The sequence below is a fragment of the Vicugna pacos genome, chromosome 16 (genome assembly GCF_048564905.1).
Source record: "Vicugna pacos chromosome 16, VicPac4, whole genome shotgun sequence".
Taxonomy (NCBI): domain Eukaryota; kingdom Metazoa; phylum Chordata; class Mammalia; order Artiodactyla; family Camelidae; genus Vicugna; species Vicugna pacos.
Genome location: NC_133002.1, coordinates 19,089,236 through 19,101,674, shown reverse-complemented (window position 1 = coordinate 19,101,674; position 12,439 = coordinate 19,089,236).

The following is a 12,439-nucleotide window of genomic DNA, read 5'->3' as shown; positions in this document are numbered from 1 at the left end:
TTTGTCGGGGTGGGTAGTGGGTGATAGCTCAGTGGTAGAGAACCTGCTTAGCATGCATGAGGTCCTGGGTTCAATCCCCAGTACCTCCATTAAAAAAAAAAAAGATTAAAAGATGCTTTCTTTGGGGAAAAAAAAAGGGGAGTGTGGAGTATAACTCAGTGGTAGAGTGTATGGTTAGCATGCACAAGGTCCTGGGTTCAATCCCTAGTACATTTAGTAAAAAAGAAATAAATAAATAAATCTAATTACATGCCCCCCAACAAAGTATTTGCTTTAGTGAAGTTTGGCTTCACACTGCTCTGCTGCAACCTCGCCATGGTTTCCCTGACTTTTGCTACTCTCCTTTCCTGCCCTCCACGCTGAATAAATCATGCTAAGTGCTTCTGCATTAAGGTACCTCCTCCCTGCTCCAGAATATCTGTCGACTGTTTATCATCCTTTGAAAAAATCAAATCCCCAACTGAGCCCCTGGTCCCTCTTCAATCAGAGTGAAGAAATAGGGTGATGCCTTATGCTGTTTAGAACCTCAGTGCCTGACAGGCCCTCAATAAGTAAACACCAACTTACTATATTTGACTGTTCCTTAAGGGAAACTTTGCATCCTCCCCACACCTTGGTCACGACTTTGCACACAGGAGCGGTACCTTGCAGACTGAATGAGACCTTCCTCTCCACAGCGTGCTTCCTGGTACACAGCTCAGTTTCCACGGGGAAGCCACCTGGTGATGTTTAGGGATGTCTTGAATTTCCGTCTTCTGTGGAATATGCTGTGGTGACGTTTAAGAAGTGCCTCCCACTCCCATCTTCTGTTGTCTGGAAAAAATTCTGACTTCTGGTTGGCCTGCAGATGGAACTGTTGGGGCCACCCCTCCAGTGCTTTGTCATTACACCTGGGTCTTGGTGCCCCCTTGTGGCAGTCTGTCACCGTGCAGCGCTCAACAAGAGGCCGTGAGAGTTTATCGCTTAGTGGGTGTCTACCTGTGAGCCAACCACCACTCTAGAATTAGCTCATTCATCCTCACCACAGCCCTCTGAGGTAGCTGCCGTTGGTTTAATGACTCATTCTAAGTAACATAACAAAGAAGTGGTAGAACAGAGACTTGAACCTAAGCCAGTTAGACCGGGGCTTGTGCTGTTGACAGCTGCGCTAACATGCCAAGAGACAATATGGCGGGCATAGAAAGATGAAGGAAGAGGTGGAATTCTGGAATGATGGAGTAGGAAGCTGGGCAGACTTTCTTCCCAGCAAAAAAGAAAAAAAAAAGATAATTTAGTTGGGTATATTTTAAATATCCATCATTTACAGTCTCTGGAAAGTGTCCTAAGGGCATACAGCAAAGGAGAAACATTCCTTCAAGAAAATCTACACTATCTCAATAAAACAGGGACAATCTGTGGTGTCTGAGACCTGCTCTGCTCCATTGTCCTCCCCACTAGCTCCACATTATGGAAGATCTGCTCAGGGCATGTGCAGCCAAGGGCCCCATCTCTCCTGAGATCCCAGTCTGGGGCTGCAGTTTGACCCCAGAAAAGGCAGGATGCTGGTATTTCTCAGCCCCTGCCCCCAGTTTGCAGAAGTTCTATTCCAGATGGGCACGCTGGGGGGACCAGATCTCTCTCGCCTCATATGGCCCCCATGTAGGGCAGAAGGTCCACCCCAGGCATGGCACGTTGAGGATGCTAGGGCCCTGGTGGCCCCCACCCCAGCTCACTTGTGGAGCAAGGAGGGGTTCTATGCTGAGAAGACAAGTGTTTTCCCCTTCCCCCAGAACCCACTTGTAAAGCAGGGACGTCACTCTGGGAAATGAGGGTCCCTGACCCAGCGCCAGTGCAGTGGTGGAGGGGTTCTGCCTTGTGGGAAAGGCAGGCCATGAGGAGGAAAACTCCACAGCTCTGCCTGAGCAGACTGAGTTTATTTGGAATAAAGAGTGGAGAACTCCATGCCTCAGCGTGTGGCTGAAAATCCCAGTGATCTGTGTGGAGGGCAATCAAGGAGGTTGATATCTGCAAAAGGCAAGCCAAAATGACTGAGCAGCCAAGAGTTTAATAGAGAAAACCAGGGAAAGAGAAGCCTAGAGGAACTCTCCTTTGACTCCAGCCAGCTCTGGGGGCTCATACTGCCTGGCCTACTGGGGGACAATCAGAGCAGGATGAGGACAGAGAAGTCACTGGGGACTTTGAGAGGAGTTGCTCTGGAGTGATGAGGGGAGAGGCCAGATCCAGATGGGTAGTGTGAATGTGAGGACAAGAAGTGAAGATAGACTGCTGGTCTGAACGAAGTCTGAGGAGTGAAGAGAGTAGGGGGAGCTCTCCAAGGGTGTCGTTTTGCTGGTTTGTAAAGTTTCTAAGGTGGGAACTCTTGCAGCAAGTTTGTGTGTGGGCGGGATTGTGTGTGATCCCATTATGAAGGGCAGTTAATGATGTGCAGTGGAGAAGGGGCTTCGCCTTCAAGAGAGGAAACCCAGGCACCTTCAGAGGAGGAGGAGATGGGCACTTGCTCCTCTGGACTAGAAGGGAAAGAGAAGACGGGTGCAGATGCAAGCAGGTGTCATGGCTGGTCCAGGAAAGAAAGGAGCACTTCCACTGATGGCTTGGATTTTAACCCCAAAGATAAGAGGTAAGACTGGGCACTTCGAGGAGTGAACAAAAGGAGTGAATCAAGCCGACCGAGAGAGCGTAGGAATCCCAGGCATCACAGTGTACCCATCTAAAGCGAGTTATTCACTTAAACTGACCACAGTTTGCCATTTTGTGGTGTTCTGCAGCCATTCCCGGAAGGACTGGTAGAGAATCTGTTCAGTTTGTGAGGTGGGTGTGATGATGGTACTGAGAAATCACAAACTGTAAGCCATGAAGATTTAAGTGATGTCAAAAGAGGGCAGATGAACAACAACAGAAAGCAATTGGATGAATAGATTGGAGTCCTCCACAAGGCTGAAGAATTCCTGGTAAGATAGAAACACGGGGTCTAAAAAGCAGATCTGCAAAAGCATCACTTGGGAAGGGGGGTGGGGACCTGGAGATGGAATCGTGGGCGCGTGGGCTGAGATGCAGCTAAGAAAGGTCAGTGAGTTGAGGGGCAGGGCGCTGGTTGAGCAGCTTATCTGCATGTGGAAGTTACTAAGTTCAAGGGCACGGACTGCAAGAGATAGAGAGACATGGGTCATGTGCTAGGGTCTCTGGTGAACAAGGGAAGGAGACAGAAGAGGAAGGATAGGGGGATAACTGTGAGACCAACAATGACCAACCAGAAGGACCATTCTCCCATCGGACCCCGAGCTGAGGGAGGGGGAGGGGCACACAGTTGCCTGGGGTCTCAACTCAGGCCAGGAGATGTAGGAGACACTCAAGGCGTGTTCGAGGAAGTCTACCGATCACTTAGTAGAAGTTCTTGGTGGCAGAGTGTAGGGGTTGGGAGGGAGGGAAGGAGTGAAGGATTGGTTAGATGAAGGGGTGTATAGATAGGCTTTCACTTTATTTTTTTTTAATTTTAATTTTATTTTTCTGATGGAAGTACCAGGGATTGAACCCAGGACCTCATGCATGCTGAGCAGGTGCTTTGCCACGGGGCTACACCCTCACTCCCTGGATAGTATTTTTTTTTTTTAAACAGCACTGACATTGCTGATTGTTTGATAAATGACTTACTATTAGATCAATTGTTAATGACATACGTTCATATGTATATAAAAATAATCTCTTCCTACTTGATAAAATAACTACAGAGAATCTCATTGGCCTCCCACTTAATTTAATTTAATTTTATCTTATTTTATTTTTCTAGCATTTTAAATGGCTTCCTGTTCTGTTAGACGTCGTGGGCCCTCGCTGGTAGCTGTGGCTTTGATTCTTTTCAGCCCAGCTGGAAAATAAACCATTAGGGAGTGCATCGGGGCCTCATTTTGTGCCCAGCAGAAACAAAAAAAGAGTCTCTATTTCATTAGCACACCAGGCCCCGGGGGGAGGTGAGAATTCTCTGGAGAGAAAAATACAGGAGGACTAGGAGTGATTGTCAGCCAAGCCCCGCAAATTCAATCTTACTTTTCCAGACCACATCTCAGTCAAAGCAGCTGGACTAGATCAGGCTCTCTGGTTAAGATGCTGACATCGATATGCAGATTAAAGGTAACGTGAGCAGGACTTTCTCTCTCAGGGGAGAAGGGTTTTGTTTGCGGAAAATTGCAGGCAAATCAAAGGAAGCACTGGGGCTTTCAAAGAAAAAGAGAACTGGAGAGGATGATGGGGAAAATGGCTTAAATAACCAAAAGAACAGCTGTGCTTGTCTAGCCTGCCTGAGAGCCAAGTGAGGAGTCTGACCAGCCTTCTGCTGCTCTGAACACATGACAACAAGCCCCCTGCAATGACCCAGCCATTGACTGCCGCAGCAGTGGCAATTGTCAGGACCACAGGGACTCCGTTCCTCCTCCTCTTGCTAAGAAACACTCAGAGCCATTCACGGTGGCCTTATTGAAAGATCTTGCATTGATTAATTAAGTGGAATAATATATCCAGCTTGTCTAGCACTTAGGGAGGCTCCTTCCCTTCCACTTTAATCGTTATAAAAACACAGTAGGACAGTGGACAACACACAATACTCTGAAGAATTGCATCCCCTGCTGAACTCTAAAACTGTGATAATTATAATACTGACTTTACTGTTGCTATTGTTGACTCTCAGTCACACTCTTGGCCCTGGCTGGAATTCCACGTGAAGCGAGAGTTTTCTTGGCCCCTATCGACAGGCTTAGCGAGTGATGCAGCCTCACCCGGAAGCAGTCTCACAGGGATAATGGTGATTACCCATATTGAGGTGCTCCTGTGTGTCACTCAGGTGCTGTGCTTGACACACATTATCCCCATTTTCCCAGCAACTCTGCGAGAGGGATCAGCATCCCAACTTTATGGATGAAGAAACTGACACTTGGGAAGAGTCTTGGCCATGACGGTTGCAGGAAAATGTGGGGCAGGAGGATGGTTCTCAATTGAGTCCCTGGGACGCGCTCCACCAAGTGAGGGTCCATGGCTTCACACAGGAAAGAATTCAAGAGCGAGCCATAGTAGAATGAAGGTAGATTTATTCAGAGAGATGCACACTGCACAGACATGTGGGCCACCTCAGAGGGCCAGAGAGAGTGAGAGAGGCCGCTGGGTGTAGGGTTGGGAGTTTTTAATGGGCTCAGTCACTTCATATGCTAACAAGCGGGAGGGTTATTCTAACTACTTTGGGGAAGGGGCTGGGATTCACAGGAACTGGTTCCTTTTTGACCTTTTATGGTCAGCCTAGACACTGTCCTGGCACCTGGGGACTGTCATTAAGCATGCAAATGTATTACACTGACCCTATAATGAGGTTCAAGATCTACTGGTGCCATCTTGGTGCTGTTGCTGTGTTATTTTAATGGCTGTGCCCTGCCCCCTTCCCTCCTGTCTTATGACTATTTTATTAATGATCAAATTCATAAATCAAAGGTTTTGCTTAATGCTTGCTGTGTCAGTGGTGAAGCATAGCTAACCTTTGATTAGAATCTTAAGAATTTTAAGGCCCTTTGACACTGTTACCTCAGCCTGCATCACCATGATCAAACAACAGAGGCGTACAGTTAAAAATGACAAGTGGATATTCACGCCCATCTTACCTTTCATGAACACTGATGATTTTGATCAAAACATAGCTTCAACTACAAGAATCTGCCCTTGGGTTTTTTTCTCTTCTCCTTCCCCATCGTCTCACTCAATCTCACTTATGCTTAGGCCTTTAACTGCCAACTCCATTGAGATGACTTCCAACTTTTTCATTACAGTCAATCTTTCCCCTGAGTTCCAGACTCCTGTATATCCAACTACGCATGTGATATCTCCTCCTGGGTGTTCCTAAGGGACCTCAAACTCAAAATATCCCAAACTGAACCCATCCCATGTTGTCCCAAACAAATGTCTCCTCTTCTAAGACCCCGTCTACCCAGACAGCTGTAGCAGGAACCTGCAAGTTCACAGACTTCTGCTCCCTCTCTTCCTATATCCTATTAGTGGCCAAGTCCTGTAGAGGAGAGATTCTCAGAATAAAGTCGCCAGATCGTCAGCAGCAACAGCATCTGCAAACTGTTAGAACTAACAATGCTTGGACCCCTCCCTTGTTCGGAATCAGCACATTTGGGGCTGGGACCCAGCAATCTGTGGTGTAACAAGTCCACCAGGTTATTCTGATGAATGGTCTAGATGGACCTGTCTTATTATCTAATTACTCCCTTCCTGAAGCTTCTAAGTCAGGCCTGCCTCTTCTCACATCTGAACTATTTCAGTCATTTCCTCACCGTGTCCCTTTCTCCAGCCTTAGATCCCTCTGAGTTTCCTTTCTTTTCCTTTCCTGCCAGGATGTTCCCTCCAAATGCAAATCTGATCAGGTCTCTACACTACATAAATTTCATCATTGTTCCCCTAGTGCCCAAGCAGCACTATCCCCAGAGAAATATAGTGGAGGCTTCTACATAATCTTTTGATGTGGCTACTAGAAAATTTTTAAGTTAAAAACAAAAAGAAATTAATTTAAATGATTTATTGTTAAACCCAATGTATCAAAAATATTTCAACATGTAACCAATATAAAAATCATTAATGAGATATTTATACTTTTTATGCCAAATTATTGAAATCTGGTACATGTTCTTATGCTTACAGTGCCTCTCAATTCAGATATTAAGTCTTCATTGAAAATACTTAATTTATGTTTAGATTTTGTAAAATTTACAGGGGAGTTGAAAAAGTAGATGTACTTATCCAAGTTGCTCCAAACATATTCCAGCATTTTTCAGTAACTGAATTGAGTACCACTTTTTATTTAAATGAATTAAAATTAAAAATTAACTTCCTCAGTCACTCTACCATATTTCCAATGCTCTAGTCACATGTGGGAGTGCTACCCTGTCGGTCAGAGTGACACTGAGGACAAAACCCTAGCCCTTGGCAAGGCCTCTGCAGCCCTCCCGCCAGGACCTAGCTTCTTCCCGGGGTCTTCAGTCTCATCCCCGTTCCAACCCCGCTACACAAAATGATTCAGGGAAGCGTATTTCCTCTCATTTTGTGCCCTTCCCCACTGACACCTCCTCTCCCTCCACTGCCTTGTCCCTCATCTCCTGATTCACGTGGCAAAACCCACCTATTTTTCAGGGTCAGCCCAAGAGGCACGTCCTCGACTAAGCCTCCCACCTCTGCTCCCCAGGACTGACCAGCCCCTCTCTGTGCCCAACTGAACCGTGTATCAACATTTAAGACTTTCAAAAATACTGTATTTCATTTATTTGTTCACGTGTCTTTTGCTAATTCTAAAATCTCCTTAAAGTTTCTTCTGCATAGCACAGAAAACTATGTTCAATATCTTGTAATAACCTTTAGTGAAAAAATATGAAGATGAATATATGTATATATATGCATGACTGGGACATTGTGCTGTACACCAGAAATTGACACATTGTAATTGACTGTACTTCAATAAATAAAATAAAATACAATAAAAAGTAAAACCTCCTTATCTTTTTTATACCTAGCACCTAGAACACCATCCAACACTAACAGACATTAATGTTTGTTGAATGAACAAATGATGAGCACTCAAATTTGTACCCTTCTGTTATCACATAATCCCCTCATGGAACGAAGGGCAGACATTCACCATCACTGAAGAATTAGTGCTTTTGTCACTGTCATATCATGGCAATTTCCATGAAGCTGAAGGAAAGAGGTGGACTTTCCACCTTGCTACTTCTTCCTTCTCCAAAGGTGATGAGGAACACCTTTGAGTTGTACCCCTCACAGAGGATTTAGAAACAGGAGACAGTATGTTCTGGTGATTGTTACCATTCTCTGGTTTCCCAGGCCAAGTCCCTTAACCTCTCCGAACCTTGGTGTCCTCGTCTGTAAAATGGGGATGATACCTGCCCTCCTCCAAAGGATGTGATAACCTAATACACTAAAGGACGTAAAATGCTCCCATAAACTGTGCAGACTTAGGCAAACCTAAGGTCCTATTGTCATTCAATCTCCTCACCAATACAGAGGAGAAGAGAGGAAACACTCTCTTTACGCAGAAGTCTTCACTGCCTGGAGAAGAGGTGGCGAGTGAAGTAAGTGCACAGATGGGGCGCAGATGAAAAAAGATGGGCTGCTGCGCCCTTTTTGCCTCACCATATTATGTTTCTAGAGGGAGAAGATGCAGCTTTTCACTCTCATTGGTTCTGGTGTGTTACTCAATCACTCCATCTGGCTATTTCCCCCTCCAAACCTTCTTTTACCCTCTTGAGATCTTTTTGGCACATAAAGGGTGTCTGGAGTTCAAGTTGGGACTAAAAAGCGAGAACAACTTGGTCAAATTATTGAGTGTTAAGAGCAAAATTGTAATCCAGCTGTAAACTGTAATGATTTTAACTGCTGAGCCCGGCGCCCTCTGCCTGCCTCCATCTCCCAAGAGGAATGTTAGAGGGTTGGAAGGAAAGCAAGAAAGTGGATGGTGAGTGCACCTGAGAAGGGTCCCTCCTCCCCAGAGTCAGCCCCAAGGTGGTGGGATGTGGGTGTCCCCAGGTGAGTGTGAGCTTCCAAAAGTAGAGGAGCCCTGTCTTGGGCCTGGGACCCAGGCAACCTGCAGGTGTTCCTTACAGCCCTGTGGTCTGAGAGCAGAAAAGTAGAGATTATTACGCCAGAGGCTGAGAGCAGAGAGAGCCGGAAGCAGCCACACACGGTTTCCTAGGCTCCAACATTTCCCTGTGGATCCAAGAAGGACAATGAGAGACAGCCAGCTGGTAGAGCCCATCGGCATCTGCATCATGATGAAGCAGGTAGACAGGAAACCACATCACAGGTAACCCCACCTGAGGATCCAGGCGGAGGCCAGTGCATTACCCACTTAGCATCCAATACTTGGAACTCAGATGTCGTCCTAGTAGGTGCTGGGACGGGAAAGTAGAAAATATGGGATTGACTGGGACAGTCTGGAACCGGCTTGATGAAGGACTTAGTCAGAAGTGGGCGAGGCAGGGGAAAGAGACTTTTATAGGGATTGTCAAGTTACAAAAAATAACAAAATAGAGGTGCATTTCTGTACCCTCTAAGGACAGTTGCTTGTATGTCTGGAACCTGCTAGACTGTAAATTCCTTCCTGGCATGTTCTGTGCCTTAGGCACCCCTGCCCTCCCTAGGCTCGGGGTCTGCACATCGTAAGCCCACCTGAGAAGTTTGCTCTGAAGTGACAGGAGGTGGAGGTGTTGTGTTTGCCTGCCCCCCTGGGCTGTGTCGCATCTTTTCCGTTGTTTGTCTGCTGTCCCAGCTCCGGAGGTGTGTGTGTCTCTTTCCTTCACTCATGCCTTCAATTTACTTGCTCAGAAAATATTTATTGAGTGCTTGAGCTGTGAAGCTTTACTGATGTGAGCAGGGAGAGGGGGCAGAGGTTTTAAATGATATGTTTGCATGTTTTGTTTTTAATTTTTCTAGCATCCTTTCCTCCCTTTCATCTCACTTTGGCTTCACAGCCACAGCAGAGGTGAAGAGAAACAGATGGTATTGGTGAAGACAAAGAGTTGAGATTTGACCAAAATGACATGAATTTGTGGTGAAGATGAAGCGGGAGGCCATGGGGAGAACTTTGGTTCTTCTGGGTCTTTGCTTCATTGCTTTAAGGTAAAAAGACATTAGAACATATATTTGGGCTAAAAGCACAATCAGTGCCCGTGGAAGGAGCTCCCAGTGGCCAAAGCTAGAACAATCTAAGCCACAAAATAAATAGTGTTGGATTATATCCATGAGCCTATACGGTTAGAAATAAACAATTGAAGAAATAAGCAAATGGGAGAGAAGAGCCAAATTTCCCCGCAGAAGGATTCCAGATAATTTCTGTAGATATTCTGTCCTCAAGGAGGGGAAGCAAATTTCCTCACTCCTTAGTGTGAGCTGTGCACAGTGACTTTTTCCCTAAGAGCATGGAGTGGAAAGAGAGAAAGGAGAGTTAACTTCACAGTGGAGGAAACTGACCACCAGCGCCTCAGCCAGGTGACCCAGGGCAGTGGTAAGTCGTGTTGATGGTGTGCACCCTTGGTATCCGTGATGTGAACAGCACTCAGCTCTGTGGTCTCCCTCTCAAAACCCATTATCCCGTCTAATCATGAGAGAACCATCAGACAAATCCCAGCTGAGGACCATTCTGCAAATACCTGCCCAGCACTCCTCAGGACTGTGAAACTGTCACAGCCAAGAGAAGCCTAAGGAGACAGGAAGACTGGATGTTATCTTGGATGGGATCCTGGAACAGATAAAGGGCATCCGCTAAAAATGGGGGAAATCTGAATCAATAATTTGTCAATTTTGGTTCATTAATTGTGACTAACATACTGTCCTAATGCAAGATGTAAATAGGAGAAACTGGGTGAGACCGTATATGGGAACTCCATATTATTGTCCGAACTTTTCTGTGAATCTACAATTATTCTAAAGTTAAAAAGTTTATGGCAAAGGAAGTAAGTTTTTAAAAATGATGAATTACTCAGTGAAAAAAAGTGCAGTAAATTGATTGCTGGTATTATAAGGGTAGGGGTGGTAAGAAGGCACCATAGAAGTCTTATCCTACTTTCCCTGTGAATCAGCAGGGTTCTAGTGAAGTAACACAGAAAAGAGCTCTTGTGTTCCTGTCACAGATACGTGGCCCCTCTAGTGCCTGGCTGACCTGAATAAACATTTTCCACACCATCATCTCCAGAATCTTTGCTCTCTGAGGTCACTAAACCCATGAACATCTTTGGTCATAACTAGAGCCTAAATACCTATTGTATCAACCAGCTCATTTTCAGAATCAGAAGAGTGGGAGATTGGGAATCAGAATACCTTTGAGTACCACCTCGTTGCCATGCTCCTCAACTTGACCTTTCTCCTTCTCCCTTTCTTCATCTATAAACTGACGATCTCATGATGTACAAGGCTAAATGATACAAGGTATGTGGAAGCATTCTGTGACCCAGAAAAGGGCTACAAGGTTTTATCTTGGAACATTCTTGTCTTTTGGAAGAGTTGGACTTCCTCTGTCTTTTCCACTTTTAAGCAGCCCTCTGGCTTATTCACTTAATGCAGCTCCACAGACATATGTCAAGTGTCATTAATATGTTAGGCACATGATGAAGGGCCTCATCTGGGTAATGGCATCCCTGGGAATGTAAGAAATGGAGAAACTAAGGTTTGCCAGAATCTTCATGGGAAGAGTTGTATGTGGTTCAGTGGATAAGCTGCTTAGGCCACAAGAGTCACTCATCAGTCACCATGCCTTTGGTTGCTGGGCATTGAAAACCCAATTCAAAATGGCCTGGACCAGCTGTTGGCTCACCTAACTGGGAGGCCGAGGAGTTAGGCAGACTTCAGGGTTCCATGATACATTGGCTTGACCACAGGATCAAGACACAATTTTTCCTTTTTTCTGTTGTTATCTATTTCTGTTCTGTTATCTGGTGGCTTCGTCCTATAATGAGAACCATGAAGGGTATGGATGGCTGCCAGCTCCCAGTGGAGCACTTAGCTTCCTTGTTCCTGATAAGGTGGAGTCGGGATGGCACTTATACAACCCATGACCTTGACCATCCTGTCTTACTTAGCCACCCCTGCCTCCAGTCTCTTGCCCCAGTCTCTCTGCATTATTTTTTTCACAATGTGAACTATTCTTTGTTCTATATTTTACTTCTTTTTAATTTGTATGCTTACTCATTTATAGTCAGTTCCCTCTCTGGAATATAAGCTTCATGAGGTCGTGGAATGCATCTTGTTCGCCATTGGCCCCTAAACCACCTTCTAAACAGGGTGGCATCTCTCCTTGACTCACAGGAGAGAGGCTGAGCCTGCAACAGGGGTCTTCCTTCCTGCCCTCCTTCCTAAGTCCTCGGTGCTTCCTGCCTGGGTCCTGGCTATTGGATGGAGGTGCTTCCAATCATCATCTCACTGGAATAAGATGATCACAGGTGCCATCTGGAAGAGGTCTTTCTAAACAAAAGCAGCCTGAGTTGGTGTAGTCCGGGTGGAAAACCGAAAATGTTGACCAGAGAAACCTGGGTAAAGTTGGGAGGGCAAGACTGATGGATACATTGTCCTTGAAGTAAGAAGGAAAAGAAGTAGTGGGCAGCAAGGTTGGTAGTCAAGTGGCTGAAAAGCAAAATGGCATGAGATGACCGGTTCAGGACAAAATCTGAACAGAGGATGGGCATGCAGAGCTCCTGTTGCACAAAACTCTATCTACATTTGTGAGCATATTAACCACACTTCTGCATGGTGATGTTCCCTGTGAAATCTTAATAATAGTTCTTCACAGTTTGAGAGCATTTTATAAGTTAGAAAACATATTCCTAGACATTATCTCATTTCACTGTCACAGCCATTCTGTGCGGTTGGCCTGATTGGTCCTATTTGGCAAGCAAAGAAACCA